This window comes from Alexandromys fortis, unplaced genomic scaffold, assembly GCF_014885135.2.
Source record: "Alexandromys fortis isolate MF-2015 unplaced genomic scaffold, M_Fortis_MF-2015_v1.1 scaffold_69, whole genome shotgun sequence".
Classification (NCBI taxonomy): Eukaryota; Metazoa; Chordata; class Mammalia; order Rodentia; family Cricetidae; genus Alexandromys; species Alexandromys fortis.
In genome coordinates this window covers 7,877,170-7,894,037 of record NW_026067951.1, presented here as the reverse complement: position 1 = coordinate 7,894,037, position 16,868 = coordinate 7,877,170, and the positions used below count along the sequence as shown (strand labels likewise).

Here is a 16,868-nt window from a genome sequence, read left to right as displayed (position 1 = left end):
TCTCTCCTCCAGCCCGGCAAGATGCCCAAGGGAAAGAAGGCCAAGGGGAAGAAGGTGGCCCCAGCCCCCGCCGTCGTGAAGAAGCAGGAGGCGAAGAAGGTGGTGAATCCTTTGTTTGAGAAGAGGCCTAAGAACTTCGGCATTGGGCAGGACATCCAGCCCAAGAGAGATCTCACGCGCTTCGTCAAATGGCCCTGCTACATTAGGCTGCAGCGGCAGAGGGCCATCCTCTAAAAGCGGCTCAAAGTTCCTCCTGCCATTAACCAGTTCACCCAGGCCCTGGACTGGCAAACAGCTACCCAGTTGCTTAAACTTGTCCACAAGTACAGGCCAGAGACCAAGCAGGAGAAGCAGAGGCTGCTGGCCCGTGCTGAGAAGAAAGCTGCCGGCAAAGGGGATGTCCCGACTAAGAGACCACCTGTCCTTCGAGCGGGCGTCAATACAGTCACCACTTTGGTAGACGAGCGGGCGTCAATACAGTCACCACTTTGGTAGAGAACAAGAAGGCTCAGCTGGTGGTGATTGCCCACGACGTAGACCCCATTGAGCTGGTAGTCTTCCTGCCTGCTCTGTGTCGCAAGATGGGGGTCCCCTACTGCATCATCAAGGGAAAGGCCAGGCTGGGGTGTCTGGTCCATAGGAAGACGTGCACCACTGTTGCCTTCACACAGGTTAACTCGGAAGACAAAGGTGCTCTGGCCAAGCTGGTGGAAGCTATTAGGACAAATTACAACGACAGATATGATGAGATCCGCCGCCACTGGGGAGGCAACGTCCTGGGTCCTAAATCTGTGGCTCGAATTGCCAAGCTGGAAAAGGCAAAGGCCAAAGAACTCGCCACTAAACTGGGTTAAACGTACTGCTGAGTTTTCTGTACATAAATATAATTATAAAAAAAAAAGAGTGGCACTATTAGAAGGTGTGGCCTTGTTGGAGTAGTTGTGGCCTTGTTGAAGAATGTGTGCCACTCTGGAGGAGGGATCTGAGGTTTCAGATAGCCTTGTCCAGTGAGGCAGACCATTTCCTGTTGCCTGTGCAAGATGTGGAACTCTTAGCTACCTCTTTAGCACCATGCCTGCCTGTGCACCACTATGTCCTGTTAGAAAAGGGAGGCTTCTTGTTGGTTCCCGACCGCTTAGACTGGAAATAATCACATAGAAACTATATTAATTAAATCACTGTTTGGCCCATTAGCTCTAGCTTCTTATTGGCTAACTCTTACATATTAATTTAACCCATTTCTAGTAATCTGTGTATCGCCACGTAGCAGTGGCTTACCAGCATTTTGTCATGTCTGACTCTAGCTGTGACTACATGGCATCTCCCTAACTCCACCTTCCTCCTCCCATGCTATAGGCCAATAAAAGCAACACTTAGACAGAAGGACCTCCCACACCAATGTCCACACAATGATATGCAAGCCACCCAATTAAATGTTTTCGTTTATAAGAGTTGTGGTCATGGTATCTCTTCACAGTAATAGAAGCCCTAAGACAACTACCCATTGCTTCTTCTTATCCTCCCCCTCACACTGATCCTCTTCCTCTTCCCAACTATTGTCCTTTCCACTTTCATGTCCTTTTTGCTTGTTTGCTGTCATCATGAGTTTTGTTGGATGGCTTACAGGAACATGCACGGGTAAGGAGTTATTTATAGAAGCATGGGCACCTTAGCTGTGGTTACACCATTGAAGAAAATGTCTGTCCTTCTCCAGCAACCATTACCTGCTTATAGACACGCAGAGAGAGTGGGACCTTGTCAACCCCTTCTTCTTGCAAACCTTAACTGCCTGTAACTCCTCAGGACCTAACTTGATTTTGAAGGAGAGAACGCCCTACAATTTGCTTCAGATACAGTTTCACCTCATAGTCATGTCCTGGGTTTATTCCACCTCCCATGCTTCTTCTAAAGGTTAGGGAACAGGTAGGGAAGCAGCTCTACTCACTCTGCAAATGATCACACTTGGAAGGAGGAGGACAGGGAGGAGGCTGACATGCATGTAAAGCAGGTAAATTGACCACGGGGAGGCCAGCAGTTGCTGTGGGAAAGGGGAGGAAATGAGATTCTGCTTCCCAAGCGCCCTGAGTCATCTTGTTTAATGGGAAGATTGGTGTCCACACTCCGAATGGGAAGGAGGGGCGGTGCTGTGAGAAGGAATTAGGTTTGATTAGAAGCAGCTGGGAGAAAAGTGCAAACCCCTGAAGCCCTCAATGGGGATCAGGCAAGTCTGTGAAATACAGCGCTGTAAGCTCTCTTTTGCTGTTTAGCTAACATAATTGTTTATAGTACAAGACAAATATTAGGAGAGAAAAAAAAGAATATTCACCCATGAAAATTAACGAGAACCAAACCAGAGGATAATGGGATCCAGGACCAAAGTGACATAGGTCTGTTAGGGACCAACTGCACCAGAAAAATGTAACAGCTTGCTTCTCTAAAAGAACTGTGAACACACACATGCACACACACACACACACACACACACACCTTACACAGACACACACACACGTGTATACAGTCCACTGCATGAATGGGTAAGAGGAACGCAACAGATGTTATCTATTTGTACTTTAGCAAAAACACTTGATAAAAAAAGTCCCATGAATTTTTCTTGCAAAACTCATTCAAATTGGCTGAGATAAGAAAACCCTGATGCGGACTGAAACCTGGCTCCAAATCCATAAACCAAAGGTAATGGAACCATTGACTAAATGGCCACAGATCTAGCTACAAGGAAGTGTTCAGCAGAATGTCCCAGAGTGACTGTAAGAACTGAGTTTATTAAAAGTCTTTATCAAGGAGTTGGAAGAGCTCATCCACAGGATGCACCTGAATTCTGCCAGGAATACTAAGTTGGCCAGTGTTAGAGAAGGGGAAGAGGATCAAGACCTCGAGATGAACAAACAAATCTGTTAGAAGTGTGGGAAGGGAAGAGGTAGGAAGGAACAAATGAGATCCACCTAGGGAGAACAGCTATCTGCTGGTCTGCAGTTGGCTATGGACTCACCAAAAAAGAAGAAAAGTGTGTGGTAGAGAAAGCCCCGGGAGTAGGAGCAGCACAATAGGTACAGCTTAAGAGACTGTCGGGTGACCAGCAAGGAGGATCCAAATTTGTGAGCCTAGAGTTTCAGAACCTGTGGGGGTTCCTTAAGAAACATCTGGGCTGGACAGATATAGCTCAGCTGATAAAGAACTGGTCTTACAGTCACAAAGATTTGATATCGCGCCCCAGAAGCCACATTTTAAAAAGCTGGGTGATGGTGTTTGCTGGAAATTCTATCCTAGCACTGGGAAGGTGGAGGCAGATAACTCTGGAGTTCACTGGCCAGCCAGAATAATCTGTTTGGTGAGTGACCAGAGAGAGAACCTGTCTCAAAATGCAAGGTAGCTAATATCTGAGGAATGACACCTGGGGTTGTCCCCTCTGGTTTTCATAGGTGTGCATGCGTGTGCATGCACATGTGCGCGCACACACACACACACACATGCATACATTCACAAACACTCAAACATACACATACATATACACACAATGCACACATAAAAGCATACACACACAAGCACACACATGTATAATTCACACACATATATACATAAATTCACACACACAAACATCACACACACGAGTTAGCAATTTAAAAGTTGTTACAAAATTTTTGAACATAAATGGCTAAGGAAGATTAAGTGCTTCGATTTTGTAGTTTCAGAGAACCTGTCAAAGGCAACCTGTTAAACGTTTTTGTTTTCTTTTTCTTGGTTAGGATGAGAGGAAAGAAGACAAGGATGTGGGATGACTAGTTGGATTTCAGGTTCTGAAGTTTCCTCCTTCCTTATAAATTCCTGTTGAAATACAACACACAGAGTAATGGTGTTAAGAGGAGAGACCTTGGAAAATAAATGGATCAGGAGAGTGGAGCACCTGTGAATGCCACTGTATGGGACACCAGGGACCTTGTTTACCCTTCTGCCTATGCAGCTAAGGTAAGAAGACATGCCTATGAAAGAAGCAGAACCTTGTAGACACTAAACCTTGATAACTTGGACTTTCCAGTTTCTATGATAAAAGATGGGTTTACGCATCCTCCAGCAGAGGGCCTTACATCCATGATGTAGAGACAGCACTAATAGGACTCAAGGCATTTTTTTTTCTTCAGGAAATGAAGTTGGAAGGTCAGAGTAGGAGGGGGTCTTGGAGGAGTTGGAGTGTGGAATAGGAGGACATTATCAAAATATATTGTATACATGTATGAAATCTCTAAGAATAAATAAAAATAAAGATTAAAATTTAATTTCTGATATTATGCAGTTGGGATAGTTTTGATTGCATCTCCAAAGGACCAAGATATTAGGTAACAAAGGGTTAGAAAGGCTCATTTAGTTGAAAATGAATGCAGATCCAAAATGGACAGATATTTCTTTGGACTTTAACAATCTTTTAGAGCTGTTTTAAGTCCTAGGTCAATCCTGAACACTGCGTCCTTTTAGAAGGACCTCCACGATGCTGAGTTCACACCAGGTTGCTGCATTTCTGGATTGACTCTGATTATGGCTGAATCCCTTCTGCCTCGAATGCTTTTCCCAGACCACCTGAAAACCCAAAATGCTCAGCTTCAACCCAGCCAAAAAATCTTTGATTTACAATCATCCTGCTTGCAAGATGGACTGTGGGAAAGGTGGCCAGAACTTGTGCAAGTGGCCAAACATGGCTGATCCAACTTGAGTCTCATTCTAGAGAGGGTGCTTATGCTTGGCACTGCCTGAAGGGGTAGGAACCAAAGTCTGGGTAGCCCAGAGACTTAGAATAGAACCAAACATGACTGCCAAAAAGAAAGTCAATGAAATGATTCTTAATGATACTCTGCTATACTTATAGACTGCCTAGCTACTCATTATCAGAGGGGCTTCATCCAGCAACTGTTGGGGCAGATATAGAGACTTACAGCAAAACATTAGCCTGAGCTCAGGGAATCCCGCAAAAGAGGGTGAGGAAGGATTGTAGAAACCAGAGGGGTCAAGGACACCACAAGAAAAACAACAGAATCAACTCACCGGGGCTAATCGTGACTCACAGAGACTGAACCAACAGTTCTCTATGGGTCTGACCTAGGTTCTTTGCATATAGCTTGATATTCTGTGGCACTCCTAAAGGTGGGAATAGGGACTGTCTCTGACTTTTTCTTCTTCTTTTGGAACCTTTTCCTCCCACTGGGTTGCCTTGTCCAGCCTTAATATGAGGGGATGTTCCTAGTCTTTTTATAACTTGTTATGCCATGTTCATTTAGTATCTCTGGGAGGTCTGTCCTTTTCTGAAGGGAAAGGAGCAGGAATAGACCTGAGGGAGAAGGCAGGGGTCGGGGGAAAATGGGAAGAAAGGAGGGAAGGAAAACTATGGTTGGGATGTAATACACGAGAGAAGAATAAATTAAAAAAAGAAAAAAATGCTTAAACTTCCAGTGATTAAGTCAGGGCTCAATTCTAGCCAGTGGTGCAGGGACAGAAGCGGTACACACTTTGAGCTCCCATGAAAATCATGAAGGTGGCAGGAGAAGAGATTCCAGAATCACTGCTCGGAGGGGAACCAGCCTGGAGAGCTGCTTGCCCATGTCAGGCACAACAACCTAAACAGTAAGGAAATAAACTGCTGCTGAATTTGCCTCTGCTGCTTTGAAATTGTTATGCACCATCGTGACCAGAAATGGAACGGCTGCATTGCTCCTACATCATCCAATCTACCTAAACTGATATTTCATCATCTACATAAGGAGAAAAATGGGATTCTAGTCTATCAATTTTCAGACCATTTCTTGCACGGCCACCTTATTGATTCATGTTCTACAGCTGAGCTATTTTAATATTTGGTTTATGTATGTGTTTATGTTTGTACTCGCACTTGTTGTTTTAAAGCCTTTTAGAGTGCAGCAGAAAACTCAAATGGATGCGTAAATACACAAAATAAACACATCTAAAGGAGTTTCCTAAGAACAAAAATCCATGCTTAGCACAGGATGCTTTGGCAATAAATAGCAAACTCCCGTTTGTGTACAAAGGAAGTGTTACTAAGGAGGCAGATTTAGCGTATTCTGGAAAACAACTTGGGTGAGGGTGGCTTGGAATATAACCTTTGAAGCAGGGTTCAGAATTAGAGGGAGACGGAAAGGTTCCAACTTAAAAAGAACTTGTAGAGTGTATACTACGGTGATAGGGAACGCTTTATGCAGACATACCCAGGTGGAGGAATTCTAGAGCGGAATTAGTGACATGAGAAGGAAATGGAGAGAGCACAGTGGAGGAATAAAGGCAAAGAATGGTATTAACAGGTGAATTAAGAATTTAGAATTCAGGTAAGAGTGTGTGTATGTGTGTGTGCACACACACATTAGCACATGTTTAAAATTAAGTGTATTAAAGGAAGAGAAAAAATGAAGAATAAAAATCCTTTTGGACCAGAGACAAGTTACCACCAGAGATTCAGCTCCCTTGAGAAAGTATACACTGGGGAAAGGGCTATATATTAGGCTTAGAGAGTAATTGACTGTACTTCATTTAAATTCCAAATGATCTCTGTGGGAGGTAGTTGGGAGTGGGGGAGAAGGGTTGGTGTGGAAACACGGAGGGAGGCTAGTGGAGTTAATGAAGGACATGATTGGAGATACAGAGGACATTTGAACTGAAAAAGAAAAAATGCTCCAGGATGGATGTCCTCCGTCATCCAAGTATTTAGGTGAAACTATTTGAAATGCTGTTTCTGTAGACCAGTGGTCAAATTTAACAAATTCACAGGTTTCCAAGCACTTGGTAGAATTAGTCTTGAAGTAGTCATGGATTGTTTTGTTTGCCCTTTATAATCCCTTTAAACAAGACAACTTGATCAACGACACAGTGATAAAGAACTAACAGAACAACCTTTTCTTCCTTGAGGTGGAAATCAGGTTAGAGGATAAAACAGAAGACAGAAACCCCAGAGCTGCCTGGTGTCAGCCCTGGAGCACTCGCCACAGTCACAGATCCCTTTCCTTGTGTTAGGCAACTGCTGCCCTGTGGACTTCTCAAGCCAGGTTCAAGTCCTGGGTCTTACTCCATTTGTTGTTGCTGCTTCACTGAATCACTTATGAAGAATAAAGGTTTATTCCCCTTGGCTTTCTGGAGGCTGGGAGGCTCAGGGATGAAGAGTCCCATCAGATACAGGACCTCTTTCTGCTGAGGACACCCTAAAGAGCCTTATGACTGATGACATTCACTGTCAATTTAATTGGATAGAGAAATACCTAGGAGGTGAAATCCTGGGCATGTTCGTGAAGAATCTTTCATGTAGTGTGAATAGAGGTTAGGAGACCTGCTTTCCGTGGGGGTGACACCTGGGCTAAGGTTCCGTGGCTGAGTAAGACCAAGAAATTGAGCTGAGCACGGATCTTCATCACCCTCTACTTCCGGCCAGCAGATCAGCTGTGACCAGCTGCTTCATCTTCCTGGCACCATGCCTTTCCTGCCATGCTGGACTACACTTCCAAATAGAGAGACAAAGTCAGCCCTTTCTTCTTCAAGTTGCTTTTATCAAGTGTTTTGTCCAAGCAAGAAAAAAATAAATAAAACAAGTCCCGAGGAGACCCAGGACTTTGCATGGTGAGAGGGTCTTGTGCGAGAAAAAGAACCACAGTTGGTAACTTCTATTAAAGACCCATTCTCAAGGGATACCAACCACATGTGAAACTCTATAACCTAATCACTTCTTAAAGGTCCCACCTCTCCATACCTCACAATGTGCGTTAAGTTCCACTTTGAGTTTTAGAGAGACAACCAAGCTATAGCCTGTGGGCTGTAGACAGGCTTTCTAGTACCTATGCTTAGTCTCATCTAAGGTCCAAAGAGCCTGATGGTGACTGACTGTGGTCACTGGTCTCTAACTATATTCGTCCTTCACATCCTCAGACCAGAAGCTCAGAATTCCATTTCTGGGTTATAGGATGCATGACAAAAGTGCCCTAGAAATGAAACTTTAGAATGGCTCTTAACAGGGAGTTAAAATATTTTTCAATTGTGGTAGAAAGGCATAGCGTAAGTTTTACCATCTTAACCCATTTTCAACTGTACGGCTCAGTAGCATGAAGGACAGTTATATGGTTGTGCAACCATCACTGCCCAGCTGCAAATGTTGGCAGTTCTGTTCCATTAAAATTGACACTCTGTTCCCATTAAAGAGTAACTAACTCTCAACACCTCCCCACCAGCCCCTGACAATCACTGTTCTACTTTCCATCTCTGAGAATTTGGCTATTGTAGGGACCTCATACAAATGAGATCACACTGTATTTGTCTTTCTTTGGCTTAGTTTACTCAGCTTGCAATTCTCCAAGTTCACCCATGTGGTGCTGTATGTCATAACTTCCTTGCTTGTAAAGGGCTGAATGAGTTTTTAATTCACATGATTTCTTTCCAAAGAGAGAAGCAGGATGCTCAGCATTTCCATAGTCATCTGATCAGGGTACCATTATTTTTTCTGGAATACCTCAAGGCATTGATGCTCTGTGAACCCAAATACAGGAAACACAGATCCAACTCTTTATTTAGTTGGCTCTTTCTAGCTTCCCCATAAAGTGTGAGAAAGGACACTTGACAGCAACTTGGGTCTGAGGTCTCCCAAATCCAGAGGCTAAGCTAGCAGTCATGGCTCTGCTTCCTGCAGTGTGCACCACTATTGCCTTAGGATGCAAATGGAAATATAGAGCTGAACCAAATACGAGAGCATCTGGCTAACAACAGAGTTCTCCCATCTTAACCAGTCATCCGAACACAGTATCTCTGCATCTGGATGACAACCAGCGTGCTAGTGATTTTCCTCATTTGTTCTTCTCACCATGAAGCTTGGAGATATCCATTCCCACTGCCTTTCATATGCACCTTCCAAAGCCCAGGGGAGACCCTCATTGCCACTGATGCCAATCTCTGTTCTGTTCCTTTCCCTTGTAGGCTATTTTTACCACCTTCTTTTGTGCACCTTAGACAGGATCCCAAGAACTTCACCATTATGAGCAGCTGTTCTGTCATTTATGAGAAAAGATCAGGAGGGCAACTCTTCCCTGAACAATATTCAAGGTCCCTCATTTTTATTCAATTTTTCCTCCATCCCATCACAAAATTTCAAGCACCTGCCATGGGTATACCTTGCAAGATGGCAGAGACTTATGATATACAAGGCAGAAAGGTCCTTGAATTATAGACAGATTTTTGTTTCTGCTGAGGCCATTATAGCTGTATGATTTTAGCTCAGGTCACTGAGATGTAGTCTAGCCTGAAAGCATTCACAAGCCTGTGAATTTTGTCATAGTTTCTTTCTCACCAGCCTAGCCAATCCATGTGCAGCCTTGTACCACGTTTTATCTATTGCACTTAGTCATTTTGGTTCAGCTAGTCTGTACTCCAGAACTGACTTGAGTTGCTTAATGGTCATTTCAATGGGACCACTCGGATGACTCTGTGGTTCAGATTGTCACTACTTATCAAAGAAACTATAACCTGATACTTATTCGCTGCCTTATGTAGCTCTGACTTCTCCATGTTCCCGAACAGCAGCATTGCAAACAACCACACCACAAGGAAAGGAACATGCTATTTCAGTAATTGGACACGTTTCCTAGGAGACAGGCTTGTTGTGTGCTGTCGTGAGACAGGTGTTGGTTTATTTCTGTGAGGAGGTGCACATGTTTTAACCCAAAGTAAGGATGATCCAGTCTGCTATTCCCTCTGGAAGGAGGAATATACAAAACTGTGTATCTGCGGGACCTGAGTGTCATGTGGAATGTGTTTTCCAAGAGCGACCTGTAGCAGGGTGAGTGCACAAGGCACAACAGGCAAATGTGGTGTGTGTGTGTGTGTGTGTGTGTGTGTGTGTGTGTGTGTGTGATAGTGATAAGGGGCTTATCAAGCGATAGGAGATTGTGGGAGGGATCTAACCTGGAGTGGAAAAGAAATAGATAAGGAAAGGCTTTCCAGAAAAAGGAATATTAGGATTGATTCCACATAAAGCTGGAGTCTCGGGGGATTTTGTGTAGAGTATGAAGACATCAAAAACTGACCAAAGCTCAGGGCATGGCAGGTATAGAGCCCAAAGAAAAAAAGAGAAGTAAAACTGAATGTGGTTTGCATGACTGCCTGGACCACGGGGCATGAGATGGGAAAAGGCAGAATAGGAGGCTGAAAAAGAAAGCAAGGGACCTTGAGAACTTCGATGTTGAGAAAAATCTCAAATTTTGGGACACATTTACTTTATCCTGCATCAAATGGGGCCACAGGGAAAGGTATTAGTAGAGGAAAAATAACGTGCCAATTGGGCATTATGAATATCCCTATATTGTAGTAGGAGGCTGCTTGTTCATTTCCTGGCCAGCCAGACTCCCAAAATAACCACACAGAAGCTGAATTAATTAAGTCACTGCTTGGCCCATTAGCTTAAGCATATTTTTAGCTAGCTCTTACATACTAATTTAACCCATTTCTATTCATCTGTGTATCGCCATGAGGCTGTGCATTACTGGATAAAGTTCTGGCGTCTGTCTCCAGAGGGGCTACGTGGCTTCTCTCTGACTCCGTCTTCTTTCTCCCAGCATTTAGTTTAGTTTTCCCCACCTACCTCTATTCTATCCTGTCAAGGGCTCAAGACAGTTTCTTTATTAGCCAATGGTATTCACAGCATACAGAGGGGAATCCCACATCACCATCTTATTGGATTAAAGGTAGAGAGGAGGGGTCAGTTTGTGGTATGTTACAATAAGAGGGTATCAGAAAGTAAGTGTCAGCCTGGAGAGGCTGCTCATTTGCTGTGGAAACGGGAAACCTTGGGCCTGGATCCCCATTATCCACATAGACATCAAATGTGGGGACACACGTCTCTCATAGAAGCCCCGGGTGGGGTGGGGTGGGGAGTGGATCTCTGGGCTTCGCTGGCCTGCAAATCTTGCTGAAATGGCAATCTCAGTGAGAGATCTTGTCTCAATAAGTAAGGAGAAGAAGTGATTAATACACCCAGTGCCAAACTTTGGCCTCTACATATGCCTATTCAGGCAAGTACCCCTGCACACATACACACACACACACACACACACACACACACACACACACACACTCGAGCAATTATGATGGCTGATTTTGATAGTCAACGTGATTGGATTAAGAATTACTTAGTGCATTGATGAGGCATACCTTTGAGTATGCAGGTACACATGTGAGGGCTTTTCCAAAGATGATTAACTGGGAAGGGAAGGCCCGCTTTGGGTGTCAGTGATGCCGTTCCATGGGTTGTGTCCCAAAAGCTAAGGTCAGCCTGTTAATTGAAGTGTGCTCATGAGGTTACATTTGGAAAAAGCCGGAAGGCTGAGAAGCCATCCATATCTTTCTCAGTGTCTTGAGTATAAAAAGCAGTTATAAGTGGAACAGTGGTGGCGCACACCTTTAATCCTAACACTTGTGAGTTTGAGGACAGCCTGGTCTACAATAGCTAGTTCCAGGACAGTCTCCAAAGCCACAAAAAAAAAAAAAAAAAAAAAAAACACCTGTCTTGAAAAACAAAAACAAAAAGAGCAGTTATAAGCTTGTTAGGCCATTCTATTTTGTTTTCTGACATTTAAAGACATTTACTGTAATTGTCATGAGAATAATTCTAGGAGACCTGCAATAAGCAGAAAGTAGACCTGCAAAAATTAGTTAATCATAAGTGTAAAGTAAAACAGCAAGTTTCAGAAAATGACGTATAAGATACAATTATGTTTTAAAAATTATTTTTCTATGTCATGAGTATGAAAAGGTTCATAAAATGGCAGCAGTAGTCACTGTTGTATGCTGGGTTTAGAAGGCAAAGTTCACAGTGGAGAGAGCTGCTCTTATTTTGGCTTTAAATGTTTATAGAACAATGGTATTTTCATGAGGAAATCACACCCCAAATTAAAAGGACATTAGAGGGTTTGAGTAAGAGAAACTGGCCTCCTGCAGATCTTAATTCGAAGCTTCCTACTCTCCTGGGGGTGACTTTAGAGAGACAGATGGAGATGACATGAAGCCATGCTTTGATAGCATACTGGGCAAGTCCTTCCTGTAGAGTCAAGCTCAGTTCTCAGAGGTTCCCAGGGCCCTGGGTGGGCAACTGTGGAGTGACTCGCACACAGTTGAGACTTGAGGCTCATCTGGTTCAGAAAGTTGTATTTGTTGAATGAATCCATGAACTAGGAAATGCCTGAGGCTACCAAAGAGGAGACGGAGAGGCAGGGCAAACAGAAATATTTCAGAGAAATTTATCAGGCAGGAAGAGCTCAGTTGTTTAGAAACTCTGCTCACTGCCCCATAGGACTTAGGTTAAAATCGTCTTTGGATTGGATGCACCTTCCAATCTTCAGAAACGACTGACTTAGATAATTATAGAACAGACCTTTCTCATGGGGCTAGCCTTACAATCTGCTCACAGCTGAGATGGAATATCCAACAAATGCTTTTTGTGGGCAACGTTCTGTGTAATTTTATTCTATTTGGATTTCCCATCCTTTGGAAAGAGAATAAATAGCTTTCTTGCGAGTAGCATTTATGGTAGTATAGCTGTAATTAGTCTTATCGCTTTGCATGATTTTTTTTTCCTGCTTGTCTTTTTGTTCCAGCTTGGGGCCCTGGGTTCCAACAGTATCTTCTTGTGGCTTGATCTTGATCTTGTTGGTCTACATCAATTGGTTGATACAACGTATAAATCTTGTGTTTATCACCTGCCAGGCTTTGTTGAGAGGTTCAGCTTCTTCCCCTTTACAAGCTGTTTAAGTGTTCTAGCCATAGAGACCAGATGGTTTTCTACTCCCTTGATGTTTCCCTTGGTAGTTGATTATTCTGAGATATTTGAAGGCTGTACCAGGGTGGGACATTAGGATGGGAGAATTTCTATAGGTATTCTAGTTAGCATCCCTGCATTTATGCCTTTGCCAACATGAAAGGATATTCAATCTATCAAAGTCTGGAAATCACTTGAAAGAAATGACCCCGTGCATTTTAAAATCATGTGGAGAAGGCCCAGGTTTTGAGTAACCATTAATAAATCATTACCATTTTGTCAGTGCCTCTTGCCAACGTCCAGATAAGAATGAGCTGATAGATGACGGGGTTGGTATTTAGCTCCAGGTTTATTAGCATGTACTTGTTTCCTGCTCATTTGCAGATGGGAGCTTTCAGGGACCACATGAAGAGCAATCTGTGTCCACAGCACATAAAATACTTCAGGTTGCTCAATACGTACACAGGGAGAAACATTTCCCTGTAGGCTTGAGCCCAGTGGGTTCCTTGTAGATGCTCAGTGTCTTAGGATTTCTACTGCTGTGAAGAGATACCATGACCATGGCAACTCACATGAAAGAAAACATTTAATTGTAATTAGCTTAAAGTTTCAGAGGTTCAGTCCATTAGCATCATGGCAAGAGGCATGGTGGAGCATAGATGGACATGATGCTGGAGAAGGAGCTGAGAGCTCTCCATTTTGATCCCCAGGTAGCAGAAGGAAACTGTGAGCCACACTGGGTGTAAGTTGAGCGTATGAGATCTCAAAGCCTGCCTTTGTAGTGATAGACTTCCTTCAACAATGCCACACTTACTCCAACAAGGTCAAACCTCCTAGTAGTGCCACTCTTTATGGGTCAATGGGGGCCATTTTCCTTCAAACTACCACACTCAGTAAATATGCTCCCTGATTTGGGATTCCTGGCCAGGGCTATACAAGTTTACTTTTACTGCTGGTGAATGACAAGGCACAGCATCAATTAGATGTACAAAGAATCTAGTCATTTTTGGTGACATATGTACATATGGACAGAGACATGTCAGGTTTCCTGACAAAGACAGCAACTGATAGTGGGCAGTCGCAAAACAGAAAATCAAACAACTTCCAGAATGTACTTAGCTCTTAGTGAGTACTTGCCCTGCAATCAAAGGCCGCCGGGACACCCTGGAGTCAGGCACGTGGGACTTATTGCTAGTGCAGTGAGAATGCTTGGATCGTGGGGACCGTGAGGAGTGTGGGAAGAAGAAGGTGCTTATTCTTATAAGAACCTGGCCTGGGATTGGGCTTTGGTTGTTTCATTTGAGGAGGGCCTAAAAAATCAAATCATTGTCAAAGGTTGAAGATTGCTGGGTGACTAGGGCCCATTCCATGAGTGTCTCCATGAATCTTATGTCTGTGAAGGTCAAGCTCGGCAAGACAAAGACTAAGCTGAGATCTTGAAAGATGTAGCAATGAGCAAAGGAAGGGGAAGCATGGTACTGAGTGTGACTCAGAGTGGCTGGTTTTAGATTATTTCATTTCAGCTGGACATACAAGAGCAACTTATGACAACATCTGAGCTCATGTGTCTGAAATCACTCATTTCCAGGTATTGATAAAGGTTTGATTCCTTTCTTAAACAGCAGCGAACAACATCTTTTTTTTTTGGTTTCTTAATTTTTTTATTATTGATATTTATTGAGTTCTACATTTTTTCTGCTTCCCTCCCCTCCCTTCTTCAACCCTCCCCCAGGGTCCCCATGCTCCCAATTTACTCAGGAGATCTTGTCTTTTTCTACTTTCTACTTCCCATGTAGATTAGATCTATGTAAGTCTCTCTTAGTGTGCTCATTGTTGTCTAAGTTCTCTGGGATTGTGGTTTGTAGGGTGATTTTCTTTGCTTTATGTTTTAAAACCACCTATGAGTGAGTACATGTGATAATTGTCTTTCTGTGTCCGGGTTACCTCACTCAATATAATGTTTTCTAGCTACATCCATTTTCCTGCAAAATTCATCTTGCTGCCCCTTAGTGTCTGGATATCTGTTTTAGGCAAGGCTGTCATTAAGACTGATGCCCCATGTGGGGCAGGGAGGTGTTAGAGGCAGGACATTGATAAGATACCCTTCTCTTCAGTTAAACAGGGACCTATCCAGGATTTTATGCTAGCCAAGTGCTCTTTTATTTTTCCACTAACAGACATTTATATATATTTGAGGGATAAGGTATGATGCTTTGATATATCTAAGCCTTATGAATAAATCAAGGCCATTATAGCAACATATCCACCACAAGATCTATCATACCCCTATGCACTTTGGAGGGCTTTTTTAAAATTCATTCTCTTAGCAATATTAAATTATAGATTTTTATTAACTCTGATCACCATATATTGTACCACAGACCTCAAGAAACTGCCCTTCTTATGTTGAACTTTGTACCCTATGATCAATATCTCTTCATCATAATTTCCCTTCCCTAGTCCTTGGTACTTATCAACCTTTGCCATATTTCTATGACTTCACACTCTTCAGGATCTCACATGCAGGTAATACCAGGCAAGATTTGTTCTTCTGGGCCTGGCGTCGCATAATGTTCTTCAGGTTCATCTGTGTTGCTGCAAACGACAGAATTTAGGATTCTGTCCTTTATTAAAAATAGTCAAGAGACTCACCCGAGAATCTCAGCATACTGAGTTGGTGACGAAGGCCTGGATTTGGAAGGGAGGTCTCCAGACAGGAGTGCATCCATCCTCCCAGCTCATGGAAGTTACCCTGTGCTGTAGTTCCCAGAACTGAGCATACACTCCTCTTGCTATCAACATTAGGTACTTGTTTGTTGTGGCTAAATGGATGACAAGAAGCAACTAAAGCAAGGGAGGTTTCCTTTGCACTCACAGTCTGACTGGACATAATTCTTCACTCAGGTCAGGGAAAGAACGCTGAGGGAGTTTGAGGCAGCTGGTCCCGTTCCATCTCCTGTCTGAAAGCAGAGAGAGATGGATGATGGTGCTCGCCTTACTTTCTCCCTCCTTTTATTCTCTGCAGGTCCCCATCCCCTGGGCTGGTGCTCCTTCCTCACATCCAGGATAGGCCTTCCATTCTCAGCTAAACGTCTCTGAATATGTTCTCATAGGTATGCCCAGAGGTGTGCCTCTTAGGCAATTCAAGCTCTAACCAGGTTGAAAAGTAAGATTAACTGTCACACCATTTTCTTATTAAACACGCAGTCACGAAGTAGGGCGGTAGTGGAGCGCACCTATAATCCCAGTGCTTGGGAGGCAGACGCAGGTAGATAGATCAAAGCCAGCCTGGTCTGTAGAGTGAGTTCCAGGACAACTGGGTCTACACAAAGAAACACTGTCTTCGAAATCAAACACACAAACAAGCAAACAAAAATGCAGTCTTGGGCTACGGCCGTGACTCAGGGGTAGAGCGTAACACACATAAAGTTCTAGCTTCATAAATACATGAATAAGCTTTTCAAAATGCAGTCAGTTATGATTAATTGACAGACCTCTTTTTCCATTTACTCGAACTATTAATAGTTATTGTGTACCCCCCAAATACAGAGAAGTCAGAAGTGTAGGTACAAGGTGTCCCTAGTGGGAGTCTGTCCAATCATTCACAGATGACTTAAACTGTCGTGAGAGAACCGTCACTGGTACGCACACCAGAGGGAAGAGGGAAGCCACCCTCCAGGGCTCCCCAGCTACTTGATATACCTTGTCACAGGCACATCCTCAAATGGGGAGCCTAGAGGAAGGGAGAATGACTTTCCCAGTACTTTCTGCATTTCACTGATGAGCAAATTAAAGCATGAGTTTTTTTTTTTTTCTTGGTTCTATCATTAGCAGTAGAGCTTGGATGGAACCCAGGTCTTCTAGGCCCAGAATCTGTGTACTTCCCTGCAAGACGATTTTGTCACCAGTTCTAGGTTCTAGGTCAGAGTTCTATTGAAACAAGATTAATAAATAGGTCCATGATGTGGTCCAGTGGATAAAGGTGCTTGCTGTCAAGCTGCATAAGGTGAGTTTAATCCCCGGAACCCACATTCTGCAAGGAACGACCTGATCCCTGAAAGCTGTTCTCTAA

General features: G+C 43.5%; 1 pseudogene; it reads left to right on the top strand.

The window, feature by feature from the left end:
• Positions 1-15: 15 nt before the first annotated feature.
• LOC126506702 (60S ribosomal protein L7a-like) lies at positions 16-880 on the top strand (annotated as a pseudogene).
• Positions 881-16,868: the final 15,988 nt, after the last annotated feature.